Source organism: Zonotrichia albicollis, chromosome 5 (assembly GCF_047830755.1).
Source record: "Zonotrichia albicollis isolate bZonAlb1 chromosome 5, bZonAlb1.hap1, whole genome shotgun sequence".
NCBI lineage: Eukaryota > Metazoa > Chordata > Aves > Passeriformes > Passerellidae > Zonotrichia > Zonotrichia albicollis.
In genome coordinates this window covers 58,053,269-58,072,805 of record NC_133823.1, presented here as the reverse complement: position 1 = coordinate 58,072,805, position 19,537 = coordinate 58,053,269, and the positions used below count along the sequence as shown (strand labels likewise).

The window sequence follows — 19,537 nt, the reverse complement described above, 5'->3', positions numbered from 1 at the left end:
ACATCTATACTAGAAGGGAGGAGACTAGAAATTCACAAAATAAGCTTTGCATATTTCTATAGGAAAATAAGATTAGGACACAAAGAGTCTTCCACAGAGGAGCAGCAGTAGGAAAGAATGGAGTTAGGGTTATTTTCCCTTACACTTTTTATGAGTGCTTAGTGCTGCAATACAGGTAGGATACATTTACAACCAAATAGGCCATAAAAGCTTTAAAAAACAGGACACGAAAGTGAGAAGGTAAGAAACTCCACAGACTGCAAGGATGCTAAAACTGGAACTGGTTGAAGGATCCGTGGTGTATAACAAAGGAAAGACTCTGGCTGGATCATTCAGCCTAATTTTCAATAAGTTTTTGAAAAAAGTGAATAGAATGGCTTCTCTAGATCTCAGAAATGCTGTTCAGTGTCATTAAATATGCTCAGCAATCAGTTGGTACATATGATTGCATCTTGCCCTCAGTTATGTGACAACAACTTCCCCTTTAATTAAATAGGATTGCACCTGTGTAGGTAATGATACAATTGGGCCTATAATATATAATAAATACTCAATATCTTTGCCAAAAAATCATTTAGTTGCATAATTTAGTGAATGTTAAATAATTATTAGGAACACATTTACTGAAATTCAGTTGTTCAACATCTATCTTCATGCAAATTATTGTTACACTTCGATAAATATTCATAGTAATCAGTGTGTATTTAATTAACATACAATAACTTTCTCATTAAGTCTGAGTTAAATCCTTTTAAGGGGGGAGCATTTCATTTAAAGTGTTACTGGAAATCTCTCTTTGGAAGTTTACATAATTAATCTTATTTTTGGTTTCTGACCAAAAGAAAGGGCAATTGATGGCTGTGAGGGATTCTCTATTCATAGTATATGATCCTGTGCTTTGATAAAATTAAGCTAAAGCATCTGAGCAGAAAACAAGAATGAACTAACAAATGTTTTATTTAACTCGCCTGTGATTTAATTTATTTCAAAATAATTTATTTGGAATTCATAAAAGCTTTGAAATCAAATGACAGAACAGTAAGATTTGCAGTAAGAGACTAAGTGACAAAAAAATTCAAATTACATCAGACAGTAAATCAGACTGAAGATAAAATGTGATGGCATCTTTAGAAAACAGGTAATTCAGTCACTCTCCAGTTTTCATTTAATTTTCACCTTGTTTTACTGTTTTATGATTTGCTTGATTAGACCTAATAGTGAAATGTGTTCTTTTCTTTTGTTTTATGGACAATATCGACCTTCAATTACTAGAAATTGTTTAGTTTTCACCTTTTAATCAAATTTTGTAGGATTTCCACTTTCTGTTTTCCTTGTTTTTATTTTTTATGCAGAACTCTAAATTCTTTAGTGGAGTAAACCAAAGAGTTTGATACATGTATGAAAAATAGTAATTTTCATTTATACCAATAATTTGAGATGTACCAGACATACTTCCACCCCCCCTCCAAAAAAAGGAAAAAAAAAAAAAAAACAAAGCAGAGGGAATTAAGACAATAGTCAAATGTTGCATTCAGATAGAACAAAGACATTTCAAATACCTTTGAAAATGTCAAAGATCAAGATGCCTTGGAATAAGCTACTGAATCATACATACAGCCCCTCAGTTTGAGATGATTCTGCAGTACTCCTGATGTCATTTACCATGACCGAGTGCTGTATACTCTAGTCTAGAGTTAGTTCTTCCTTCGCAGTGAAAATCAATCATATCAAGTAGAGCAGCATCAGCTGGGAAAAGCTAAAAATGCCAATATCAGAAGAATTACTAGCTTTGTGGTTAAGGTATTTTCCTGGACCTAGTAATGCAGACTTTTCAATTCATCCTGCAATTAATAAAGATGAAGAGTTAATGATGTTTTTAGTAAGTAATGGTCTATTCTAGGACACATTGCTTCACACCAGCAATAGTGTCTGAGGAAATCCCTCACAAAGAACACTGCACTGAAACCAATACATTAATGTGAAAGTTGAAATAGACTTTTCTGACACAAAATATTAATCAGAAGATTGACAAAAAAGGGATAAAGGCACTTTTCAAAAATGCTTCTTCTGTTCTTCTTTCTCCACCTTGGGACATAGCCACCATATGAGCTAAAGCTGAGGTTGAGAGCAGAGTCTGGGGAAGCAGATCTGCTGAGGTGAGCTGAAGATCTATGGATGGGGATCTGCTCCTGGGACCATTTCTGTATTTTGTGGTGACACAGGTTTCGAACTGGCAGGAAAGGCTCCACATGCCCCTGCACTCCTGCAACCTCAACCATGGGGCCCTCAACAGTCCTCTCCCTGCTCTCCCTCAACATAAAGCCAAATCTCAAAGTTTCTGTGTGCGGCAGAGAAGGAAGACTTGTGAGTTCTCCTGTCCTAAATATCTTGTTGTCTCCATTGCCCTTTGGGAAGAATGAGATGAATTCAATACCTATCATGTAGCAGGGGCCATTGAGCTTTCAGATTTCCTTGGTAAATGTTGAAATCAATAAATCTACATAAGAGAGAACCAAAATCTTGTTCAATTAATAAAAACAAAAAAACAAACCCCACAATGAATCTAGATTAATTTGAACACCCATGATAAAAAATAATTTGTGCAAACATAGGCATATAATGACATTTCAGGTGGTTTCTAACTGTCAGCGTAGAGAAGTCTGCTGTGAGTCCAGGGTCACATCTGCCACCTCCACAAAGATATTGTCAGTAACTCAGGACAATACCAGATACCTCTGTTAAGGCAGCTGAATCATTTCCAAATGCTATATGCTTGGAACACAGCATCAAAGAACAAACAGGTACTCTGCATTACATTTGTGTGTAGGAGAATTGTGACAGATCTCATAGCAAATGAACATATGCTCTGTAATGTACCAAAAGTTAGAAGCACTCTGAAAGGAACAGGAGAGACAATTTTTTCCCCCTTTACTTATTAAAAAGGTAGGACAAGCTACCAGCCTTGGCAGTGATGAAAGCCGTCACACACCTAAGGAACAATGAGTGCTTCCACACACAGAGCTTGCTGCCCATTCACATTGTACTTTAATGCAGATTAATTTTTCGACTTATATAACTCTTCTGCTTCATATATGATCATTTAAGTACTGCTACCCAATGCATAAACCTTACTCAGGGCTCTTGCTTGGCTTTTTATTTGTTTCATACTCACTACTCTTTCTTTCAAAGAGACTGTCTTTGGGGACTTAGAACTCAATAATGCCTCCTTGTTTAATTTTAGTTCCCAGTTTACCTATACTCCACAACTACATGGTATCCCACCCCTTTAACAGGAGGGCTTTAAATGGCAATAACTATTCATGCATGTGATGTTATACACTTATTTACACTAAAATAAGGCATCTCAAAGCAGTTTAAATTTTCCACATGAAGAATTTTTGTGGCTCTCAGATGAGTAGGGTAACACATTGCATCTCATGTTTAAGTTTGGTAAAACTAAGAGTCCTGTTCAAGCAGTTGTCTGTAGATATTTCGATTTTCTTTTCTTTATTACTGACTGTCTTGATTCTGTTGCATGGGATTCTTGCACTGGTTTTGAAATCAAGGTGAACAGAACAAAGCTTTTAAAATGCAGTTTACCACCGTCTTTAATTTCTTAATAAATTTCTCTCCCAGACCTCCTCCCATGGATTATACAGAGCAAATAGGCTGTGTGTTTTACACTATATTTTACAGATGAAAAAACTGAACAAAACTCAATAAGAACATAAAGTAATACTAATTAAAATTATATATCAAGTATAAATTTAATCTTTAAAATGACTTTGAGTGTCATAACTCATTAGAGACTCTTCTGCTTTTGAGTTAGTTTCCTTCCTTATTATTTAGCAACTGATTATAGTTTCTTCTCTCTATTCACTCCACTTGCTTTGTGTGGGAGAATGTGTATATACGTAAAAGGTACAACTTGTATGTGTGTTTCTGCATTTTCTTAGGAAAATAGCAAACACATACTGCCATTTCTTCCTCCTTCCTGAATCAGTGTCTTATTGCTTCACCACACTAGCAAATTAAAAATAATTTCCAATTTCTTTCACAAATACCTAGTGGCTAAAGATTATTAATGCATTTGTCGGATTGGCATAAATTCAAAAATTGCTCAGTTAGGGAAGAATATAAAGCATTGGTTGTTTACAATCAGATTTTGTAGTCTATATTTTCCTCATGGAGGCGAAACTTTATCTCATTGTTAAACAGTGGTTATAATTTCACCGCAACTATTCATCAACACTGGTATTTTGGAGCTGCTAAATATCACTTTCTGAGGCAACAAAGTAAGCAAGCTGTTCCCCCTTCCTTTAATACCCTCCTTTAAAAATAATAGCTGCCAGCAAGTTATAGTTTTATCTTACATATGTGAGAGCACTCCAATAAATCATTTCTGCTTGCAGCAATCATAGATTATGAGGCTTTTATGATCATGAAATAAGCCCAATAGTCCACTGCTGTTCTCAGAAGACTGAGAATTACTCTGTATTATTCTTTTTTCGTGGATGTATGAACCTCTCGTTTCTCAGGGGCTAGTGTTACATTTAGCCATGCTGCTGGTATGTGCCTAGTACACTGGAAATGTTTCCTACAAGTTGGGAAACATTAGGGTGTTTTGACAATTTCTGACATATTTTCCTATGAAAGAATCAAATGCACTTCAGGTGTTTTAACTCCCTAAAATAATTCTTTTTGTTCTCCTTTCTTTTTCCCCAGGTACAAGATAATCTTCTACAAAGAGTTTTGAAATGCTTTGGCACTGCAAGTAGTACATAAAAGCCATTGGAATGAAGTCTACAAAGAAGGTTTATCATAATTCTTTCTTGGAACAATTATGGCAATTAGATACACTGATACTTTTGTATCTTTAGAACCACAATACTTGGAGAGAAATGATTAGAAGGAGTTTCTTACTGGAAATAGATCTAAAACTGTGGTTTTGATGACATTCTTAGCAAAACATTTGTGTAATAAGCAAGATAATGATGACAGATATCAAGGTCAGGGTAATTACTTTCTATATTTGGATTAGTATTACCCTGGGTGTTATATACAAACTATCTACAAACATCAATCTATTGCTGTCCTTCCTCAAGAACAGACTTTTCACTTTTACATTATGAGCTTTAATGCATGTGCCAAAATAAGAACCAAAAATAAGTATTTTTTTAAACCCAGTGTCCGGTTTATCTCGGCTGTTTGAGGGGCCTGAAAGGCCCGGGGGTGGCCTTGAGCAGCCCGCGTATCGAAGGACGAGAAGAGGCTTCAGTTCTTCTTTCTGGTTTTATGTTTATTAATTGTTTATCTAAAAGATGTTCTTTCAGCCTAACAAAGATCTGCTCAGCAGTCAGCCATGGGCACACTGTGCCGTCCCACGGACCGCCACGTATCTTTATACCCCTAGTTACGTATACAATATTTATCATTTTTCCCCAATACCATCTATTCTTATAACTCGGTGTACTCTTAGTAATAACCAATCCAAAAATGCCACCGTGGCCAAAGAAGATGGAGGAGAGGAGGAAGAAGAAGGAGGGCAGGACACACCCCAATTCCTCCATCTTGCTCCTCTAAACCCCCCTGTACATAAATCCTAAACCCTGTTTCTTACCCTCTAATTAGCTAATCCCTTCACCATTCACCCGGTGAAGCCCTCTTATCTTCATAAAGGTGTCGTCTCCCGTGTAGGGTCAAAGTCCTGCCACCAGACACTTCTGGCAACATTCCAGGACTCCCGGGCCCCCCAAGGATGGTCTCGGGGGCTCGGCATGCCAGGACTCAAATCCTGAGATCCCACACCCAGAAGGTTCAGTATAAAAAAATAAAGAAAAAGAAAAAAGCAGAGCAAAGTTGGCTTTAAAGTTGCAATTATGCAAACTTGGAAATGCAGATTGCAAAAGAGTATTTTATCCAAGAGTGTTGGGTGGTGGAAACTAGCTAGCATTCAAAAAGGAATTGGTGTGTCAGGTTCTTATTTACATTTCTGATACTCCTGAAATTAATAGATAGCTATTTGCTTTAATCTTTTCATATCAGCCTCAAACTGCTTGTATATGTTTTATCATAATAATTTTGAAAGGAATTGAATTTTATTCCAGTGGCATTCAGTTTCTAATTTTCAATCCCAAGTTGTTGGATGGTAGCTGTGCTGTAGGGTGATATAAGAGCCTTACATAAACAGTGCTTCAGAACTAAACATACATCTTGAATGGACTAAATCAACAGAGATAGTAGTGTGCTGATTCAAAGGCACACATAAATGAAAAATGTTTCAAAGCCAAACTAATGTGATCTTCCGAGCTGTGAGTTAAATTTAATGTTATAACAAAAGACAAGGTCAGTAAAGTAAGCCTTATTCCTTCAGATTCTGTGCTTTAATGCTATTAAATGTCTGGACACAGTAAACTCAGTAAATGCCCCCACCCCCAACAGATCTCCTTCTGAATTATTTGTCTTTGAAATTACTCATTTTTTCCTCCAGCTGTGTTGCAATGTTCAGCTGAGGCTATAAATAAACAGCTCTTTCAAATGTCATTGGCTAATATCATCCTACGCATTGATCTTGGAATAACGATTCCAAGCTTCACAGTTTCCATTGTGAACTGGATGTTCCTGGCCTAAAATGTGTGTAGCTTGTGGTAATTAGGTATGAACACTCTTGATTTCATCAAGTTTTACAGCTTTGGTATCATCAGTCACAAATTTAAATTTTCTGCCATTTTCAGAAAAGTAAAGTCATGATAAAATGTTCCTTAAGCTACAAAATGAAGAAAAAAAATACTCTTTATCTCAGTGGTGACAACTTGTCTCTCTCTATTTTTCATCCAAATAAGTAGAATGCTGTAAATCCTGTCCAGAAGAAACAGACTGGAAGAATTAATCAAAGGTTTGTTTATGAGCTATTTGGAACAGATAAAATGTTGTGTTGACAACACAATTTACAAATTATCTCTCAACATCAGTTGAAGGGGAGCACCTGATCCTCATGTCAAGGAGAGCAGATCTGAGTCCCAAGTGAAGAGCTTTAGCCAGTGGGGTAACCTCTTACACAGATTCTCTGTGGATGGCCTTAGAAAACTAATGCTGGCAGCCAAGCATGTGCACTGTGACACAAACATTTCACCAAGGATGAGGAATGTTCACTGTGCAGCTACTGAGCATCAATGTTCGAGTGGTCAGTTTGCTCAATAAGACAGGTTATCACTATCTGAAGAAAAACATAAAACCTGGGACCTTCCAGTTTCTTTTGTGTAGAAGTTGGCACTAGTGAATGGTTTTTATAGATAAACTTTTTAGTATGTCGTTTAGGTTCTAGATTTTGCAAAAGTTCTCATGGATATATTAAAGAAAAAAAAAATATCAAAAACCAAGAAAACCACCCAACAAAAAATCATTCCATAAACTCGAGCCAGCAATATGTCCTTGTGACAAAGGTGGTCAATAGCCACCAAAAAAATTTAAAAAAATAATTTACTGTGATAGTTATCAGACATTGGAACAGGTTGTCCACACTCTTCATCCTTGGGGACATTTAAAATCTCAACTTTCTTTGTAAGAAATGAAACTATAGTCTTTGAAAAGTTTTAAATGCACATCCATCTTACCATATTTGCTTATGTATTGCATACATACACATACACATAAAAATCTACATTTCTGTAGAAATCCCTAAGATATTTACATATTTTGAGGTACGTGGAATTCTTTTTCTGGTAATATACATGGCTTATGTATAAGCTTTTACTCCAACAGATAAGATTAGGACAGGACTTAATTTTTTGCAAAACCAAGGCCTGTGCTTGAAGTGGCTGGTGATGACTTGCTAGTTGATGAATACAAACTGAGCCTAGCTTTGCGCTGAGCAACAGTGAGATCCAGTGGAGAGAAGCATTAACATTTTTAAGGGTCTTGGTTTATAAGAGAAGCAGCAAAACTATGACTATGAGATTCTGAGCCAGACATGGTTAACTGCTGAATAATGGGATCCTGCCTTTTTGGAATACACCCAAAGGAAACTCAGCTTGTGTGAAATATGGAGTGAGACTCTTTAATAAGGACCTGTAGTGACAGGACAAGGGATAATGGTTTTAAACTAAAAGAGGTTTAAACTAAAAGATTCAGATTAGTTACGAGGAAGAAATGTTTTAGCATGGGGCTGGAAGTTTGATTTGTGAGAAATATGCACTGTTTATGCAAAGAAAACAGAACTACAGACAGCAAGTCAGCATTAGACTCAGGATATTTCTGTGAGTGTCTGGGTTTACCAAACCCAGCACTCAGATATCTTTAAAGATGACAGACTGAATTTTCGTCATCTGCAAGTTTACTTGCCAACAAGTGTTGGGTATCTATTAAAAGATGAGAAAAAAGGTAAACAGTGCTATGAGGATTGGTTTGCTTCATCTTGTAGAAATTCCAATACAAGCAGTGTGAGACATTAAAAATACAAGCGCTTGAGAATTTTGCAGTACTCTGCAAATTGATTCATTCAAGAATCAATGAATTTCTTGTTGTTTGGACCAAGTCATTTGCAGAAGGCGCCATATTTCTTATTGTTTAAAGCAATTCATTTGCATGGGCTGAATACTCCCATGCTACAAGATGCTTAAATTGTGAAAAATAAGCCCTTTTTTCATGTTACTGGCAATGTACTGCAAGCAACAGCATACAAAAATAAACCATGATGCAAAAGATTTTATTAGATTATTAGATTCTTAGAGATTAATATTAAAAAATGAGAACATCCTTTTGTGAAAATAGGAGCTTTCCTTTGCAACAGTTTTAAAATGGAGTGTTGTTGTCCTTCTTATCATTTAGTACCAGATGAGAGTTATAAGAAAAGCACATCCTCTATCCAACAGCTGGGAAGCCCAGCTTCATAGATAAGAAAGGTTGTGTGAGTTCTGACAAAAACTGAAATGTCCTGAAAAATTTTCTAGGAATAATGGGATCTATATAGAAATGCAAAGGACAATTTAAGAGATTTGTACAGTCATTAATCTTATGTTTTAAGCTCATCATCGAAAATGTGCACCTAATTCAGGCTTGCTGTAACTTACGCTTTCTTTTATATTTCTGAATAATCATAGATAGATATTATTTGGCTTTAGGAAAAAATTAAATTCAGTGATCAAAAAACCAAAAATAATTGTTTTGAGCTGAAGCTTTCAGGCTGGTATGTTGGCATTTTGGATGTTAAATTGAATGTGTGAAACTTAAATGCAAACCTTTTTAGTAGAAGAAACCTTTTTAGTAGAACTGTGTGGAAAAGGGCATCTAGTGTACATTTTAAGATGTCTTTTCAGCTTATTTTTGGAAGAGAACAACTTACACTTCCTTTACTGTAATTCGTAAAGTTTTAGAGAGTTATTGCTAAGCACTGCAGCCTAAAGTCCTTGAAAATATAACTACCTAGACTGGGAATGAATAAATATATCCTTAGCTGCCACCACCATGTTCCTGTCCTGGCTGAAGGACTCTGAAAAAGGCCATAAAACATTTAGCCCCCAGGCCTCTTTGGTCCAGCTTCAGCAATGTGTTTTGGCTCTCTCAAAAGGTCGTGAAGAGACACTGATTATAGCTTGGAAACAAGAAGCCTCTGTAAGTTTAGATACTAAATCCTTCACAGGCTGTTTTTGAAATTGATCTAATACGGCCCAAGAAAATAAAACATTCCACTTACATACATTTACTTAATCCTTCTCAGTAATATTACCACAAAAATAAATGCATTTATGAATTTATGATACAACAGTTGCTCTGCATACTATCTACTGCAAGGTGTCCCTGAATTACCCTGAGTGCAATGGTGGAGCAGCCCTTTGATCAAAAGTCAGTGTGAATTCAACTTTTTTTTCCAGCCATTTACTTGGAAATCTTTAATAACTCCCATCTGAAGTCCTGTAGTAATCAAAACTTTTCAGGGGTACAAAGGCCAAGGCACTTTTCAAAAGAAAAATTTATTATCTTATTTTAACCTGAAACAAAAATGGAAGCTGAAACATGGCTGTGGTCTTCTCCCAACAGCAGTGTGGTGTGGGGACTGCTTGGGGCAGCTATGAGTAAAGGAGAGGCTGATGCGCACTAAAAGGTGTGAAACTAAAATTTGCATCAGCAAAGTAGAACATTCTCACCTATACAAGGCCCCATTAAGGGGATCTGTAGAGGGAGGTTACATTCTGGAAAAAAATGAGGCTCAGAGAAAAGCAGCTAGAGAAAGCCCTGAATTATGCAGCTGCAAAAGAACCCAAATGGATTTCTATTATGGTATAAATCAGTAAGTTTCTAGAATTCATGTGTTACTAGATGGATGCCATGAATATATTGTAAAACACAAAACTGAAGGTTAAGTATTTTCAGTTAGCTAAGAAACAGGTGAATTGCCTGGATTTTAAAAAAATCCTTATGTGACTGCTTACTAAGTTTACTACAAAACCTCTATATTGAGAAAATTGTTCCTTGGGTTTTAAGGTCCAGTACATTTGAAAGGCACTAGTAACTCATATTTATATTTCTCAACATTTTTATTATAAAAGATTTTTTCTAACAAAAAGAAGCATTCCTAAAAAAGTCATCACCGGTGCTGTTTGTAGCAAGCCTTTGGAATACAACAATAAAAAAGTTGTCAAGCTGTGGAATCACCTTTTCCTTGTCTCTTAAAATTCCATTTGTGTTTAACTCAAGTATCAACAAGTATTTTTCGATCACTACATCTTTAAGGCAAAATTCAGCATTTTGCAAAGGTGATTTTTAACTGTAAATATTTTAAAGGCTTAAACCCAGCCTACTACCAACATAACAAATGTCAAATAATGGGTGTGCTACTTAAAATGCTTCAGAAAGAGAAGAATGCACAGGAAATTTTGCTAAATGACACCATGAGCTACAAGTCACATTCCATGGCAGGTGATTGACTCAATAGCAATATAATGTCCCCCATGCTTTACATCTCTGTTGCAGTGGTGAAGGAGCTGTTGGAAAAACATTGCAATTGTACCTAATGAGAATTTTAAAAAGTTAAAAAGCTGTCATTTGTTCATAGAAGCCAAGTCCTAGAAGGGTTTAAGAATGCCAAATTTATGGTTACAAGGCGTCCTTGAGGCAGACCTTACCCATATGCTACGACATGCAAAGCTATATGCACAGAACTGCCTCTCTCAGCCCTGTGAGTGCACAGAGGTGGAACAGACTCAAGACTGTGTGATTGATTACATGTCTGTCTACTTCATTTTGCACCACAGATAACTTATTTTTAAATACAGGCCTTCTCTGGTAATTATAATAATTGGAATTAGGTAGTTGCATTTTTATGCATTTATCAAATATTTGAAGATATTTATCATCCGTCTCACATTTCATAATTTAGAAATTAACTGCAGAGGACAACTGAATTACAAAATCTTTCCTATTTATGCTCCCTGTTTCCTTAGCCTTCTTCATTAAAAAAGAAAAAGAAATTAAAAAAAAAAATAAATAAAGATCCTGCAGAGATGGTTCCTTATTCCTGGGATTTGTTCAAAAGAGCTCCAGTCAGGGACAAAGGTCCCCTATGAAGAGCAGCTTGCAGGATAGATGCTTTTGATTGTGCATTTCATAGGGAGGTTATTTCTTCCACAGCACTTCCATAATGGCCTGGCACACTTCAAATGCAATGGCAATATAAATGAGGAAAATAAATCAAAGGCATTTGGGGAAACAAAATTCTTTAGATATAAATTTTGCCTTTGGATATTACGAACACATGAATCAAAAATGGATGCTAAAAGTGTGGAGTGAGTATCCACAGGAAGTGTTCAGTCTTTAAATTACTCATTGCACACAGCAATTAGTTAGGCAACAAACATTTTTAGCCATTACTCACAGTGTAAAATAACCTTTAATAAACTCAAAGGAAGTACAGACTATCCAGTGTGATACATAAGTTTTTAGGCATGTTCTTCAGATATAGTCACTGAGTGCACCACAACTCATTACAACTCACTCAAGAGAAAAGCAAGTGCTTTGTACACTTTGGAATTCTTTCAGTCTATATGTAACATAACTTTGCAGATGTATTTTGAGAAAAATAAAGATGATTAATTAATTATTTCAAAATTCAATTCCAATTTAAAATCTCCTCTCTATTTTGGTAATACTCATCACTAAAGTTTTTCTCTTCTGCCACTGAACCTATTGAGCCTCATGCACACCAGTTAGGAAAGAAAAAACTTCTGGTCTTTATGTCAGGATGCACATTATGCATTTGGAGACAGGGTATTTTTGTTTCCTGCAGCACATTTAATATTCCTCAGAATAAGGCTGTGTTAGTGTACTACGTGTACCATACTGAACCCCTGACTACTTGGGGAAGGTTCAGCTGGAAAGAATGGTTTGCTTATGGCCCACTAGTGGCTCAAAGCAGAGCGGATGCTCAAAGACATGGAGATCATCTGCCTGTCTGAAGGGCTGCCCCAAAGCTCACTCCCTGCTGCCCTCTCACACAGCCTAAAGCAGCCAGCCATCCAGGGAAATGCTTCAGCTTCAGAAGCTCTGCATCATTTTTACATCATTTGTCAAGTGACTGTTTAAGATTAGATCACCATTTCTAATAAAAAGTAATTTTACTCAAGCCATTAACATGAAGCAGCATATAAGTTACACAGTTATATGAAGTGAAGCAAATCACCTACAGCACCTGCAAAAAATTATTTCCTAATTATTTTTACACAAAAGAATGGGAATCGTTAGGAAGAGAGGCTGTTTTGCAAAGGAATCCAAAGTAAATTCATTGTGTAATTCAGAATTGTATTAATATTTCTTCCATCTATCTTCTTTGACATCTTGATGTCTTTGATAAAAGATGCAAGTGTTGCAAATATGCCAATACAAATCAAACTTGCTGTCTAGCTCCCTAAAGAACTAACTAGAAGAGTATTAAAAGAGGCCATTATACTTTCTTTTTTAAGCCCTGGCTCTTTCTATTCCTGCTTGCTGTTTCTTTTTCTTCCTCTTCTGCTTAAAGCCTTAGCTCTGTGTAACCACTACTAAAGATACAGACCAGGTCCTGAAGGGCTTATACTCTAATTTAAGACAAATTTCAACAAGATTATAACAGAGCATGAGGGGAGCAAAGGCTAAGGAAAGACCCTTTCTAAACACATGTGTATTACTACCTCTGTGCACTTTTTTTTTCCTCTCCCCTTTTAAAGAATAAAGGTACACAACACCAAAATTGGGATATCTTTATTCAGTTTGGGGAATGCAGAACTAAATCAGCCAGTAGCACAAGAAAAAGAATAGACCCCTTTACTCTTCACTGTCTCTTTTCTCATTCATGTGTTTGAAAATAAAGTTACAGACATATTTTATTTTTTATGCTGTTCAAATCCATGGTGAATCAGGGTTCAAGAATCCACAAGTCATACACACCAGAGTAAATGTCTCTACAGGCTGTGAGCTCTTACTAACAGAGAGAATACAGCTCTTTCTGCTGCATTTGCTCTATTAATTACAGAAATGTTTTCTCTGGGAAGCCCAGGACATATCCTCAGCACCATTTCCTACAGACAGTTTGTGAATTACAAACCTATAATCCATGGTGTTCAACTCTCTTACTTAAAAAGGCTCAGATTTCCCATGTTTTTTTCTGTAAGATAATCTTGTAAAGGTACCTCATTTTTCAGTTATTGAACTGTTAAAGTCTGTATCTTTCTACCATGCATTGTATTATCTCTGGTCCTTGAACAACATGCTGGTATTTACAAGCACATTGTATGGTTTTGCTTATGAAGGTCGATCATTCTGAGATATTAAATGACTTCACTGACTATGTAGGGAATCTTATTGATTGTACCTTGGGATAATATTTGCATCTTTTGCTTTTTATCTATTTATTCACTGGATTACAGATGCTTTAAAGCCAATTAGAATTAATACCAAAAATGTGAGCTATCTCACTGCTTACTTTCTGTATATAGGTTTTCTTTCACTTTTACCAATAATGATTTATGCAAAGTCACCAGGACAGCTATTGCTTCCATTGTCTGCTCCAAGATGAGCAGACAAGTCATTAAGCTCCCACAGAAGGATTAGTATGGAGAATGATCACTGCATTGTGATTTTCTGGTTACATGGTTCAATACAATGATGGTTTAAGGAAGGAAAAGCCAATTCTAGCATTGTCACTATAGAACACTATGTTGTCAATAGGTAGTTATAAATGCTATCTCCTTCCTGTAAGAGCTACTTGTCCACAAAGAGGTCTTTCTATCATGCACCAATGTGATCAGTTCTACATGAAAATGACTTCTGGAGAAAGGATTTACATTACATATTCCTTGGGGTGCTGCTGGATGAGAGGCTGGACGTGAGCCAGTAATGTGCACTTCACAGCCCAGAAAGCCAAGCGTGTTTGGGCTGCACCAAAAGCAGAGGGAGCAGCAGGGCAAGGGAAGGGAGCAGCCCCTCTGCTCTGCTCAGACCCTCCTGCAGTGCTCACTCAGTTCTGGGATCCTCCTCATCAAAAGGGTGTGGGCTTCAGTGTGGGTTGTGAGACACCCCAACAGGCTGCCCAGAGAAGCTGTGGATGCACCACTGTTAAAGGCCAGGTTGGATGGGGTCCTCAGCAAAGTGGTCTAGCAATAGGTGCTCCTGCCCACGGCATGGGATTTGGAAGTACACGATCCTCAAGGTACCTTCCAGCCCAAACCATTCTGCAATTCTCTGAGTATTTAAAAATACTTTTCCAATTGTAACTTTTACTCTAAAAGTTCTGTAATGATGCAAACCTTCTCTTGAACGTTCTCTTCACACCTGTGTACATTTTGTCATAAACTAATTTCAAGTAACCAGCCAAATTAATCTCTTCTTAGAGATAAAACTCTGGGTACTTTTCTCCAGCATTAATTCAAAATACATCCTACACCTTGCACTGAATATGCCCTGTCTGGCATCTCTCGTGACAAATTTTTGTATCTACTGCAAACCAGAAACACAATGTTTAGAATCTTCCCACTTGTTAATGAGGGTAAATAGGAGGAAATAAAATATCTTCAATAAGGTTTTGTGCCTCATGTGGTATAAAAGAATCAAAAACTGCTATTGTCCTGCAAGACACTTAGGGTTGGGATGTCATTTGATTATTGGTCTTTGCAATCAGGAAAATATTTATTATTCAGTGGAGATAGATATTTTTACCCAAGTTTTCACTAAGTCCAAACTGCTTTTAATTATAGGTTGTATTTAAAACTTCATATTTAAAGCTTCTCTTATAGGCAACAACATAGCTCATGTGATGTTGCCCTTGGAGATCAACATGTTAGATGATACTTTGATGACTCAAACATAGGATTCACACAGATTCAAGAGAACACAAAAAATAAATACAGTGCACTTATACCTGAAATGAAAATAAAATGGGAAGACAGTGTCAGGGACTGGAAAAGGGAATCTGTTCCAAGACATCTTGGGGCTTTGGAATGTGTGGTAGGGCATGGGTCAGGCCTTGCCCTGTTGAGGTTCTCTGCCCAGGTTGGAAGGGACCTTCAAGATTATCTAGTTCCAAATTAAATGGCTACAGAAATACATCCTTACACATCATTTAGGTTCTTGGGTAAGAGCATCTGTTCTAGATCTGTATGACAAAGTTAGACATGCTGCTGGTTTGTGGAAGTCCTTGGTGAGATGTTTTTGACCCATGGTAAATTTACTGACTTGCAGAAGGGTGTGCCACAGCTCATTTAGGCTGCAGGAAGTAATTTGCCAGTCACCAGCTCACCAGTATCCACTGGCCTAGAAGGATGAAGTTCTAATGAAATATTAAAAGCTAACAAAGAAAAGTTTTATTTGATAAAAATTTTCTCTGCAGTAGGTCAAGATGCATGAATTAATAGTTTCTAAACCCAGAAGGGGCTGCTATGATACCTTTGTAGTTAACATGGGGTAGAGCATCAAAATTCTTCTCTGTATTCAGCAACAGTTTTGACTACAGGAGTCTTTAAAAAAGATAATTTATGCTGATTTAAAGGCCTACACACTGAAGAATCTGCTTTATCTTTTACTAACTTTCTGCAGCAGCTGAATGTTTTCACTCCTAAAAAAGTGTGCCATACTTATTTTTGTCAGAATTCAGCTTGCAACTGTTGGACTGTTTTAAGGCCTTTATCTCTTAGATTAGTGTCTGCTGTCAAAAGAGCTGCCTCCTGTAAGTACTGCTTTAAGTTATGTCTTAAACAACTGAAAAGATGAGTTTGAAACAGCCATTTTGAAGTGTATGAGTGATAAACTGAAAGTTTTATGCAAATTTTTGCTCTTGATATTTTTATTCTGTTCAAACTGAAAAAGTTAAGTATGTCATCAAATACAGCTGTACTTGGAATCACCAACATTAATTCAAAAGTAAACTGAACTTTGTTATAACTTTATTTAATGTTCTTTTCTTTCCATCTGTATCAATTGTTTTGAAAAAATATCAAACTTTATATAGCAATGAATAAGTACTTAATATCTTACATTCATTTTTTGCTCATTTAAAACTTCTCACTTTTTTTATTTTCAATGAAATTATGTTTTTATGAGTCATAACTTTAAGACCATATTATTGCAAAGAATAAATTTTATAGGAATATAGGCTGCATTAGAGCTTTCAAGTGCTCAACATTGTGTTTTCCATGAAAAGATACTGATTTTAGAAATGGGGTTCATTATGATGTTGGAAATATTTGGAAGTCTTGAGAAAAGGGTATTTTTGTAAAATCTTGTCAGTGGAAAGTGACTAGTATGTGCTAAAAATTAACAGGGGTTATTTAAGGCCTAATTAATTCCTCTGGGCTTTTAAGATATACTGAGCTTTCTAAGTGTTCACCACTAAATATTCTGCAGCAGTGCTCATAGTGTATAATGAATAACACTCAGCAGTGATAGCACAGCATCATCCTTATTTCTTCACAGCAAGTTTTTCTCAATTCATTCATCATGTCTTTCAGCTTCTTACAGTTACTCCATAAAATCAGCCCCACTCTATATTCAACAAAAAGGTTATCAAAAATAGAAATGCCTTGAATGTTAAATTTGTTTAGTAAGTATTACAGGTCTATGAATATGGAATACATGAGTTTATCATATGTAGTAGGGAAATATCCAAAAGGGACCAAGATCTGTCAAGTAAATGGAAACCCAAAATATCTGCTCCCAAGCTAACAAATTCTTTCAGAAATATAGGTTCTTGTTTGGGTTTTTCACTTCTGGCATTGAAATAGCCCATGTTCTGTATAATTAGGGCTTTAGTTTCAGGAAGGTATTAGGTTTTTAATACAGCTCTTTAACATGAATTCTGAAGTTAATTATCAGCAACATCATGATCCTGTTTTAGTAGTTTATTATAGATAGCTTGGCTGTCTGGATGTTGTCTAAATAAGAACTGGAGAGCATGGAGAATCATGCATTATATCCCTTAGATGTTTATACTTGCAAATGGTTTTTAAACTTCTCTCAAAATCAAGGGGATTTTTAAGGTAAATGAGGCAAATTTCCTTTCTTAGGCATAGATGATATACAATAAAAACACTGGAGAAAATTTCTTACTGAAAGCACATATAGTAGTGGTGTTAGGAAGCAATGAAAATTATGAAATTAGTTATACACTAGAAGAGAGGACAGTAAATGAAAATAAAGTGAAAGCATTTAACTGTTCAAAGACCAAGAAACATAAAAATCAGTTTTCCTTGCAGCTGTAGAGTAGCCCAGTAGCCCCTGAAAAAGCTCATTAATTTCCATGCAATTAACTATAATTAATATGACACCCCAGGAGTGTGTGCCCCTGAGAGATAATGTCAGCCCTTGGGTGTGACCTACTGTGTGATGTTATCTCAGCAGGACTCAAATTCCATACTCCTCCTGAGCTAATAAAATTAAGGTTTATTCAAAAGGCCACTTTGGTAACTTTTGGTTATTGAATTTAATTTCCATGGTCCAAAACATTAGTAACACAATGAGTACAAATATGAAAAAAGAATATATATAATAAACTAACTGATCACAAATTGGTTTAACAGCAGAGGGAGAGGACAGAGTAGTCAAACCATGAACAACATGTCATGCACTAGCGGAGCCCTGAAGAAAAATTTGGAAACAAAACAAAAACAAGAGGCTTTGAAGCCAGTTAGCAAAACAATGTGATCTTTCACACTTAATCAGACTGAAGATATCACCTGAAACCACTGCTGTCTTGATTATATCTAATTTACAGTAAGAAAATGTAAATTCTTGCTGAGAACTTAACAGTTGGAGATAGCATGCTGCTGAAAATGTCCTTCAGTGCCTTCAGTAGACAGGGTGAATTTATGTTGTACCTTACAGATCCAAAGGAAATACAGAAATGGCTGGAGATTGCAAGGGCTGAGCTGGATGTTGGTTTGAGAACTAAAAACAGGGTGAAGAAAAGGGGAGATTGAGGCTAGGAACTGCTAAGATGACAAAGGGAGATCCTCTGGGGGTATTTGCTGTGATACAACAGGGAATGTGGAAGTTGGCAAAGGAGGCAAGGTATCATGGAAACTATTGCTGTTTCACTGGCAAGCTGCAAATTGGTGTTGGTGTCCCTGGAGCAACAAAGCTGTCAAGAAACAGTGATGGGGGAGCCATTCAAGAAGCTCAGAACATTTACAGTTGACTGAATCTGACATGACCACACTAAGACAGAACCTTGGAAGGAATAAAGTTTGGGCCCCAGACCAACACTGTGGAGCTCATTAACCAGTTGTGCTATGCAGTGATGAAGCTGTGGAGCAATGCTTTTGAACCATCCCCCGTCAGTAAAGTTCTTGGTGATGCAAGGATCAGAGATCCCATTACTTCTGATGTCAGAGTGAAAATGCTTTAGAACTACCTAAACGTGGAATCTTTCCCACCAGTCATAGAACTTGCTCAAAACAACATGATTATAATGACATATTGTTTTCTCAAAATACTAATTTCAAAATGTTCCAGTTTAAAGAATGTAAAAGAATCCCCTCTTTCTGCACATCATCATTTAGAAAGAGTCCAGATTTCAGCTTTATCTTTCAAGCTTTTGTAGTACTTGTGAACCTTGTTAACTGATGTATTTGATTGTAATGACATTCTTCTTCAGAGTTTACACGGTCATGTTTCATGTTCTCATCATTAATGTATCTCTGCCTGATTATGTATGGCCCATGCAAAGGATTTGCTCTCTGCCTATACAACATTCAATTCCAGCAGACTATAAAATAATCCGCTTACAGAGGTGTTTTTAACAGGTTTGAAGAAGGTATACAGCTGGAAAGCACATCATGTTAATGTTGAGGTGCTCTGTGTATCTGGGTTTATTATGATGTTAATTACACAAATGGGCTTTTCCTTTTTTTAAAAGGAATCTCTTTTTAGTGTATATTTAATAAGTAAAATAACCAATTCTTGTTAAAAAATTCAAAATTCCTACCTACAAAAAGAATTTAGATCAACTTTTAACTAACAGAGTAACTTGTTTTTCTCTCTCTGTTAAGAAATCATCAAATCCCTGTATCTACAGATA

The 19,537-nt window shown here is 36.3% G+C and overlaps 1 long non-coding RNA gene across 6 annotated transcripts in view; it reads left to right on the top strand.

Annotated features, from left to right (window-relative positions):
- LOC141729188 (uncharacterized) overlaps window positions 1-16,378 on the top strand; it is a 194,724-nt gene extending 178,346 nt beyond the window's left edge. For all 6 annotated transcript variants that reach the window (XR_012580519.1, XR_012580513.1, XR_012580516.1 and 3 more), the window contains one exon: window positions 4,726-16,378. This is a non-coding gene — a long non-coding RNA (uncharacterized LOC141729188). The remainder of the gene's footprint in view (window positions 1-4,725) is intronic.
- The last annotated feature ends 3,159 nt before the right edge of the window (window positions 16,379-19,537 follow it).